This window comes from Tupaia chinensis, unplaced genomic scaffold (assembly GCF_000334495.1).
Source record: "Tupaia chinensis unplaced genomic scaffold, TupChi_1.0 Scaffold000106_1, whole genome shotgun sequence".
NCBI lineage: Eukaryota > Metazoa > Chordata > Mammalia > Scandentia > Tupaiidae > Tupaia > Tupaia belangeri.
Window position 1 is genome coordinate 245,998 of NW_006159570.1, and position 9,752 is coordinate 255,749.

Here is a 9,752-nt window from a genome sequence, read left to right on the forward strand (position 1 = left end):
CTAGTCCTCAGACTCCGACCCTTCTTCATCTTGACTAATCTGGAAGTAATGAAGTTCCTAAGTCTCCTTGTCAGATGCAACCACACGAAGCCAATCACGAGGGTTGTGTTTCTTAAGGTATTTCTTGATGAGGTATTTCAAATACCTTTTAGAGAACTGTTTCTCGGAAACAACTGTGATTTTATTCTTGAGGCATTCAATGTGGACTACATTTCCAAGGTTGCCAGTTTTCCCATTGACTTTAACCTTTTCCCCCAGAAACTGTTCAACATTTCCAGAGTCAAAAATTCCGTCTTCTACTAGATGAGTAAGGTCCAAATTAAACCTGACCTCTTAGGCTTCTTGTCTTTCAGCTCCATCTTGGCAGCTAGTTATGCGGTCAGAAAGTCCCTCTTTTTTTTTTTTTTTTAAAGAATTATTTTCATGGGACCAGCAAGTGGCATGGTGGTTAAGGCACTGGACACTCACTCCCACATGGCCAGTGGCAGTTTGAGTCTCAGTGGTGCCTTGCTTTCTCATTTTCCTCTTTCTCTCTCTCTCTCTGTGTCTCCCTCTGGTCAAATTAAAATAAATGAATGAGTAAATAAAATTAAATAAGTCTTTTTTCAAAAAAAATTTTTAAAGAATTATTTTCTTTAACTTTATTTATTTTAGTTAGGCCAGAGAGAGACAGAGTGAGAGAGAGATAGAGAGGAGAGAAAGTGAGAAAGCAAGATGCCAGGCCTGGGACTCAAACCACGGTCAGCCATGGGGGAGTCCAGAGCTCTTAACCACCACATCACCTGCTGGTCCAACAGTTTACTCTTTAGTGATTGGATCTACCCCCCTCTCTAGCAGGGAGAAACTCCTTTATGACTTAGGCTAGCTGAAAAACAAGAGGAAGTTTCTGCCAGAGTGTATTGAGAAAGAAATATTGACACATACAGGAATGGACTGCCTTGGCGCACCTGTCAGCATGTTCAGTTTATGGCTGATGATTTAGAGTAAGCCCATTAAATGTGTACTTTTATCCACAGCAATTTAAAAATATCTGCTATGAGAGGTTTCCTTTTACTTTGAGACAGTTTCCTTTTGTCTTAATTCTCTATACATTGTTTGTTCCACAGCTTGAAAATTCAATGCATAGTTTTACACTTCTTGAAAAATATATTCAAATAAGCTGATATTAAAACATTGGTGCTAGGGACCAGCAGTTAGCGTAATGGTTATGTTGCTGGACTCCCACGTAGTTGACCGCAGTTCGCGTCCCAGACCTGGTGGCTTAAAACTCATGCTGGGCACGTGTGCATGCCTGCCCAAGATCCCAAGAGGAGAATGGAGGAGAAGGGATTGCGGTGTGACCATCCCCTCTGGGGGATGATTTCTTGCTTTCTGTCTCTGTCTCTCTCTGTCTGTCTGGTGAGTGCATGTGCCCTATAGCAAAAACCTCTCAAAAAAAAAAAAAAAAAAATTGGTGCTGGGGCCAGTAAGTGGCATGGTGGTCAAGCATATCCCCATGTTGCTTACCACAGTTCAAGTCCCAGACCTGGTGGCTTACTTTCTCACTTTCCCTCTCTGTCTCTGTGTGTTTCTCTTTGCTAAAATTAAACTAAATGAATGAATAAATAGAATTAAATAAATAATTATTAAAAATATTAATTGGTGCTGGGGCTAGCAGGTGGTGTGGTGGTTAAGGTACTGGATTCCCACATAGTTGAATGCAGTTTGAATCCCACACCTACCAGTTTGCTTTCTGACTTTCCCTCTCTCTCTGATCAAATTAAAAAGTAACAATGAGGGAACAGCAGATGGTGTACCAGTTTTGTTGCTGGACTCACACATAGTCAACTGCGGTTCGAGTCTGGACCTGGTGGCTTCAATCTCACATAGGGCATGTGTGTGTGTGCCCAAGATCTCAGGAGGAGAACAGAGGAGAAAGGATTGCGGCATGGCCATCTCCTCCTGGGGGGTGATTTTCACCTGTGCAAGCGCACATGCCCTATAGCAAAAATCTCTCTAAAAAGAAAAGAGTTATAATAATAAACTAAATAAAATGAAATAATTTTTTTTAAAAAAAATTGGGAACCAGCAGATGGTGTAATGGTTATGTTGTTGGACTCCCACATGGCTTACTGTTGTTGGAGTCAAGATCTAGAGGTTTGAAACTCACACTGGGCATGTGTGTGTGTGCCCAAACCCTTGAAAGGAGAACAAAGGAGAAGGGATTGCAGCATGGCCATTCCCCTGGGGGGTGATCTCTTGCTTTCTGTCTCTCTGTCTCTCCAGTGAGCTATCATGCCCTATAACAAAAAAATCTTCCTAAAAAAAGGAAAAAGGGTGCTGAGGCCAGCAGGTGGCATGGTGGTTAAGGTGCTGGACTCCCACATGGGTGAACATGGTTCAAGTCTCGGATCTGGTGGCTTGCTCTCTGACTTTCTCTCTCTCTCTCTGATGAGCTCTCGGCCATTAGATAACTTATAAAAATAATAATAATAATAATAATAAATTAAATAAATAATTTTTTTAAAGTTAGTTCCAAGAGATTATCATTCTGAAATAAATCCCTAAATGCAAAGTAACATTAAGTGGTTGTTTGGATATACTAGGTGAAATCTACAGTGAATATCGTGAAAGGAGATTTTTTTCAATGTTTGCAATTATAGAGTAATAAAAGTTGTGAAAAACATACAGAGAACTCTCATGTACCATCTCTCCACCCCCATTTCCCCAGTGGTACTATCTCGCATAACTACATTACAGTATCAAAAGCAGAACATTGGCACTGGAACCATTTTGTGAGCTTATTCAGATTGTTGGTGAGTGTATGTGTATATGTACAAGTGTATATGTATTTTCTGTACAATCTTTTTAAAAATAATTATTTATTCATTCATTTATTTTAATTTAACGAGAGAGAGAGAGACAGGAAGTGAGAAAGCAAGCTTCCAGGTCCAGAACTCAAACCATGGCCGGCCATGTGGGAGTGTCCAGCGTCTTTACCACCACACCACCTGCTGGTCCCTCTGTGCAATATTTTATTATCTTTCTAGAATTATTTATTTCAATTTTATTTATTCATTCATTCATTCATTTACTTTTATTTGACTAGAGAAAGAGAAAGGGAAAATGAGAAAGCGATTTGAGACTCGAACTGAGGTCAGCCATGTGGGAATATCCAGCACCTTAACCACCATGCCACCTGCTGGCTCCCACCCTCTGTGCAATCTTTTCATGTGTATAGAGCTTGTACCATCATCACAATGAGATACAGGGCAGTTCTGTCATGGCAAGCTTCCCAAGAGTCACACCTTTGCAGTCACAAGAAACCTGCTTCCCTCCATATCTCAAATTCCTGGGAATCACTAATCTGTTCCCATCTCTATAATTTCAGGAATGCTATAAAAATAGAATCATACAGTATGGAATACTTTTTACTAGTTTTTTCCCCACTCAGCATATTTCTCTTGATATCTGTCCAAGTAATTTTTTGTATGCTCCCTTTGATCGGTAAATATTCCATGGTATGGATGTACCACAGTCTATTTAACCATTCACCCATTGACAGCCATTTCAATTGCTTCCAGTTTTTTGATATTATGAATAAAGCAACTGCTATGAAAATTCATGTGTGGGTTTTGTGTGAGCCTAGGTTTTCATTTCTCCCGAATAAGTTAACAAGAAGAATACATTTCATTTGCTGAGCCATAAGGTAAACGCAGGTTTGCTTTGTTTTTGTTTTTGCTTTAGTTTGCTATAGGGCATGTGCACTCACCAGAGAGACAGAGAAAGAGAGAGAGACAGAGAAAGAGGGAAAGTAGAAAATCACCCCTGGGAGAGATGACCATGTATCAATCCCTTCTCCATTCTCCTCTCAGGATTTAGGGCGCACACATACACATGCATCCAGTGTGGTTTTCAAACTTCCAGGGCAGAGACTTGAACCATGTTCAGCCATGTGGGAATCCAGTACCTTAACCACTATGCCACCTGCTGGCCCCATATGCTTAGTTTTTTAAAGACATTGCCAACCTATTTTCTGGAGTGGCTGTATTATTATTATTATTATTATTATTATTATTATTATTTTGCTAGAGAGTGTATGCACTCACCAGAAAGAGACAGAGGAAAAAGCCATAGAGAATGATCATCCAGTAATACCTTCTCCTCCATCTCTCCCTCCTTTTGAGATATTGGGTGTGTAAGCACATGCACTCAGCAAATTTCTCAGGCTCCCATGTCCAGGATTCAAACTGCACCAGTCAACCTTGCAGGATTCTGATGTGGGATTTGGCTGCTCCAACCACCAGGCCATGAAGCCGACCTGCAGCTACATTTTATATTCCCTTCAGCATGTATGTATGATGAAAGATGGACCTTCAATCTGTTAAATAAACTTACTAAGTAGAGTGATCCATTTCTTTCACTATGCCATCATCGCTTGAATGCGTATTTACTATACTGTTGTTGCTCAGTAACTTGGATGTCGCCAGATCTAAGCTTTAAGGTCAGGGATATCATTTTGTGCTCTCAGTGGCTAACACAGTGTTGGTGTTCTCAGTGGCTAACAGCGTGCCTCACATGTATTAGATTTGCTAAGTATTTATTGAATGAATGAACAATAACAAGAATAGCTGAGAGAGGTTGAAATCAAATTGAAAAATAAAATTATCAGTAAATTATAACTGAATTTGAATGAGATGACATAATTTTTCTTCCAACATATAACAACATTTTCAGATCAGAACTTGGTACCCTATAATGTGTATCACTTGTGAGCCAATGTATAAAACTAAATGCTAAAATATGTTGGTCCAAGCTTATTTATTACAGTCTTTCTGGTAAGAGCAAAACATTGGAAACAATCTCAATGCCCAATGATATTAACTTGCCTTAATAAACTTTCTATGCTATGAGATACCGTGCAGTTACTGAAAACAATAACACTGAATAATGAGCATCCTTCAAAAGATACTAATTTTTAAAAGTTGGAGAAAAGAATGCTGAGTTTGCCATAATTCGTGTAATAAAAGAGTAGGCCAGCAGGTGTGGAGGTTAAGGCACTGGATACGACATAGCCAGCTGTGCGGTTCTAGGCTCAGACCCGGCAGCTTGAAAATCACGCTGGGTGTGTTGGCATGAAAGCCCAGAATCCCAAGAGGAGAATGGAGGAAAGGGGATTGGAGTGTGACCTTCTTCCCGGGAAGGGGGGGGGTTACTTCTCACTTTTCCTCTTTCTCTGTCTTTCAGGCAAATGCAAGCACCCTATAGCAAAAAATTAGAAAGAAGAAAGAAAGAAAAAGGGGAAATGCAAGAAGAATAAATAAATGCATGAAGATGTTAATTCCCCCAGAGTTCTTTTATAAAGTACAGGGTATACCTGGGCTATGTTGTGTCAGAAAGTAAAGAAGTGCTCAAAAAGTATAGAGACATGCCGAAAGAACACAGGAGTCAGCTTCTAAGGATGCCCTTTGGCCAAATATGGGACAGTTTTTTTTTTGGGGGGGAGAGGTTTTTTGCCACAGGTCGTATGCGCTTGCCAGACAGACAGAGAGAGCCAGAGAGACAGAAAGCGAGAAATCTCCCCCCAGGAGGGATGGCCACATCGTAATCCCTTCTCCTCCATTCTCCTCTTGGGATCTTGGGCACGCACGCACACACGCCCGGTGTGAGTTTTAAGCCACTGGGTCTGGGACTTGATCTGCAGTCGACTACATGGGAGTCCAGCGACATAGCCATTACGGTAATTGCTGGTCCCCAAATATGGGACAATTTAAGTATTAAATGAATAATGACAGCAACAGATTATAACCTATTGAAAAAAATTCACAAAAGCAAAAAAAAAAAAAAAAAAAAGAAAAAAATACATACAATTCCAAACTGGCATCTACAAATTCAATAAAAAGAGGATGAGCAAAAGGAAAGTTCTTTAAGGAATAATTGATATGATTTCATAGAATTTAAAATATTACCATTTTACAATCACTATAGCAACCATTGATTCAGGCAAGAATCATCAGTGGATTGCAAAACCATAGGTGAGAGTTACCTAAGGAACAGAGCAGTCATACAGGCTCATCCTATCACTTTCACAGGTGATACTTGCATTTTCCGGTATTTCTTACTTGCGAGCATAAATGTGTTTTTACAAAAGAGAAACATGGTAAGCGTGTTAGCCAAAGGAACTAAACCTACTGCATTGGTTCCCTATTGCTACTGTAAACATTACTGCAAAATTAATAGCTTAAAATAATGCGATATTATGTTATCCTCCAGTTCTGTTGTTCAGAAGTCCAACATGGTTCTCATTGGCTAAAATTAAGGTGTTGGCAGGGCCGCTTTCTTTCTAGAGGCTCGAGGGGAGAATCTGTGTCCCTGCCTTTTACTACTTCTAGAAACAGCCTTCTGTCTTGGCCGGTGGTCCCTTTCTTCCATTCACAGTGGCGGCAAGGGCCAGCTGGGTGTGTTGCCCATCACACTATTTTGGAACTAACTCTTTTGCCTGCCTTTGACCTGTGAAGGTGCTTATGACAATTCGGGGCTGTAGAGTCAATCAAGATTATCTCCTCCATCTCAAAATCCTCTTTTGTAAAATTCCTTTTGCCTGTAAGGCGAGATGTCCTGGGGATCAAGACAGGGATAGCTGGGGGATGGAGGGCATCACCTGCCTACTGCACCCACCCATTCCAGACAATGCGATACACTACGCACCTTCTGATATAATGCACTGAGAAAGAGACCTCATTTATGATCGTTTCCCTGCCAACAGAAATGTTTAACTAAATTGAAACAACTGTCCTCCACTATTCAAAAAAGCCTGTGTTGGGACCAGCAGTTGGTGTAATGGCTATGTCACTGGGCTCCCCTGTAGTTGACCATGGTTCGAGTCCTGGACCTGGTGGCTTAAACTCACACTGGGCATGTGTGTGTTCATGTGTGCCCAAGATCCTGAGAGGAAAATAAAGGAGAAGGGATTGCAGTGTGGCCATCCCCCCTGGGGGCTGATTTCTCGCCTTCTGTTTCTCTCTGTCTTTTTGGTGAGTGCACGTACCCTATAACAAAACCCTCTCAAAAAAAAAAAAATGTCTGTGTTGTGAAAGAAAAGAGAAGACTCAGGTAATTGTTGCAGATTTAAGTAAAGAGATTGTAGACTTGATAATTATATGCAATGTATAATCCTGGAATACATCTGGACAAAAATAAAACTGTAGAGGGGATTAATAGGACAACTAGAAAATTTGATTATTGACTGTAGAATAAATAATAAACTTGAATTTCCTGAGTGTGATCATTGTATTGCTAGTTCTTAGTAGACTCATAATAAGGTGCTTAGAAGTACACTATCATGCTGTCTACATGAAGATGTAATTTCTTCAGTGGATAAATGGTTCATAAAAAATAGAAATAGAGAGAAAGAAGTCTGGCAAAACATTGACGATCAGTAGAGCCAGATGGTGGACTCTGGTTCCAATCATGGTCTGGGGCTAACTCAAGGCCGAGGTGGTCAAGGCCCTCTTGAAGTGGCCTGCGGTCTTTCTCTTTATCTTATTCATGAAAGAAATAAATAATTGAATAAAGGTACATCCAGATCAGTGCTATAACATAAACATATAATACAAGCATGTAATATGAGCATATAGCACATAATTTAAAATATTCTAGCTATATTTTAAAAATAAAAATAAAATTATTTTAAATATATTTTATTTAACCCAGTATTTCCACTCAGTATCATTTTAAAATGTAATCTCGGCCTAGCTATGGTGGGCTGCACTGATAGACCTCTAGTAAACGACTACTGGGCAGGCAGAAGCTACATGTGAGGCTTGGTTGGAAAAGCCAGTATAGGGACCAGCAGTTAGCGTAATGGCTATGTCGCTGGACACCCATGTAGTCGACCAAGGTTCGAGTCCTGGACCCAGTGGCTTAAAACTCACACCTAATGCATGCATGCCCAAGATCCCAAGAGGAGAATGAAGGAGAAGGGATTGCGGTTGGCCATCCCCCCTGGGGGGTGACTTCTGGCTTTCTGTCTCTCTCTCTGTCTGTCTGGCGAGCCCACCTGCCCTATAGCAAAAACCTCTCCATAAATAAATAAATAAAGCCAGTGTAGTCCCAGCTACTTGGAAGGCTGAAGCAGAAGTTTTGGAGTAGCAGGTTTGGAGTACAAACAGACCCTGTCTAAAATTTAAAAGTGATCAATGTAAAAAGTGCTAATAAGATATTTTATATTCTACTTTTTTCAAAGTGAGGGTTAAACATCCAGTGTCTCAACACCTACAGAATATCTGAATTCATACAGACACATGTCAATGCACAGTAGCCGCATGTTGCTAGAGCTACCACATTGGACCACAGGAGTCTACATGAAGGGGCTATGTGTGTTCATTGACCTACACTCACAATTTGCCACAGGTTTGGTAGGTTTCAAAATAAGAAATTGGGGAATTAGACAGTTGTTGTATATGCATGGACTATTTCTAGAAGGATACAGAAGAAACTGGGAACACTGGTTACCTCTGGGAAAGAGAAATGAGTGAGTAGGGGATAGAAGTGAAAGGACAGTTTTTATTGCACCCTTTTATACCTTGTGTACAATATTGTGACTAAACCTACATGACATTAAAAATTATTCTAAAAATAAGACCTGCTTTATCTTCCCTTCAAAATGAGAAAGCTAGTTTTTTTTTTGCTCAATTCTGGTAATCCCCAAATGAGAGGTAGGAGCTCCACCTACTGAGCTCCAGCTCCTAAACTCTTACTCATAGAAGGAATGTGCATCCCATCTATAATATATTGAGAATACTTAAGTTTCGAGTTTTCTTAGGGTGATTTTTTTTCCGTTTTTGCTTATCAGTCTTAATAACTTTTATTAACCTTCCTGCTTTCGTATATTTATTGAATAACCTCTCAGTGACTTAAACTCATCTGTGAGTAGCTGAAAACAAGACGCCAAATTCTGGCACAGGCTCACCTAATCCCGTAGTGATGGATTGATGGCTGCTTCTCTCATTGGCGCCGAAGTCGCTGGAAGCAAGTTCATTACAAATTTATGTCCGTCTTACTTAAGCCTCCCTCCATCTGGCAGCAGAACAGGGTCTCTTGGGCTCTATGTCTTCAAGTGCAAGGGCGGGCACTGTCGTATATTCTATTGCTTTCTGCTCCTCTTTCAGAGGGTTTGAGAATTGAGGCTGGACTGTGAGGTTTCTTGGCTTCTCTGGTACCTGCATCATTTCCTGGCGATGGCTACTGTCAATGCGGAGAAGTGAAACGATTGCCCAGATAATAACGCTGTTTGGAAAACGGAGACGATGAGCCCAGGGGGTTTGAAAGGCTTATTTGGATCTCTGTAAGGATCCTGTGGTTCACTGAGTATGTCACCCAGAGCTTTCCGCTTCGTTAACCTGAATATACCAACAGAGAACGATAGAGAAACAGAGACAGGAGATAGATGCAGAGGGTAGATAAAAAAATAAAGCAAGGAACAAATTCTGGACAGCAAGTTAACACTTGTCTAGGGTAGAGAGAATGAGAATGAATATTTCAGGACGTATTTTTCAGCACCGCGATTGAAAGAGGATTAGATTCGAAAGGTTTGAGTTTTTGTTTCTGGAGCGGCGGCGGAGTTCAGCTGGAGCGTCCATTTGCTTCAATTTCAGTGGCTAAACCTACAGGGAGCTATGGCTAGAGACAAATTGCCCTCTAGTGGCCAAAGCTAGTACATAAAGAATTTTTTTTAAGCAACAACTATGATTAATGAGAGGATTTCAGCAAGT

The 9,752-nt window shown here is 40.6% G+C and overlaps 1 pseudogene; it reads right to left on the bottom strand.

Moving 5' to 3' along the window:
- LOC102469080 (60S ribosomal protein L22-like 1 pseudogene) lies at positions 1-359 on the bottom strand (annotated as a pseudogene).
- Positions 360-9,752: the final 9,393 nt, after the last annotated feature.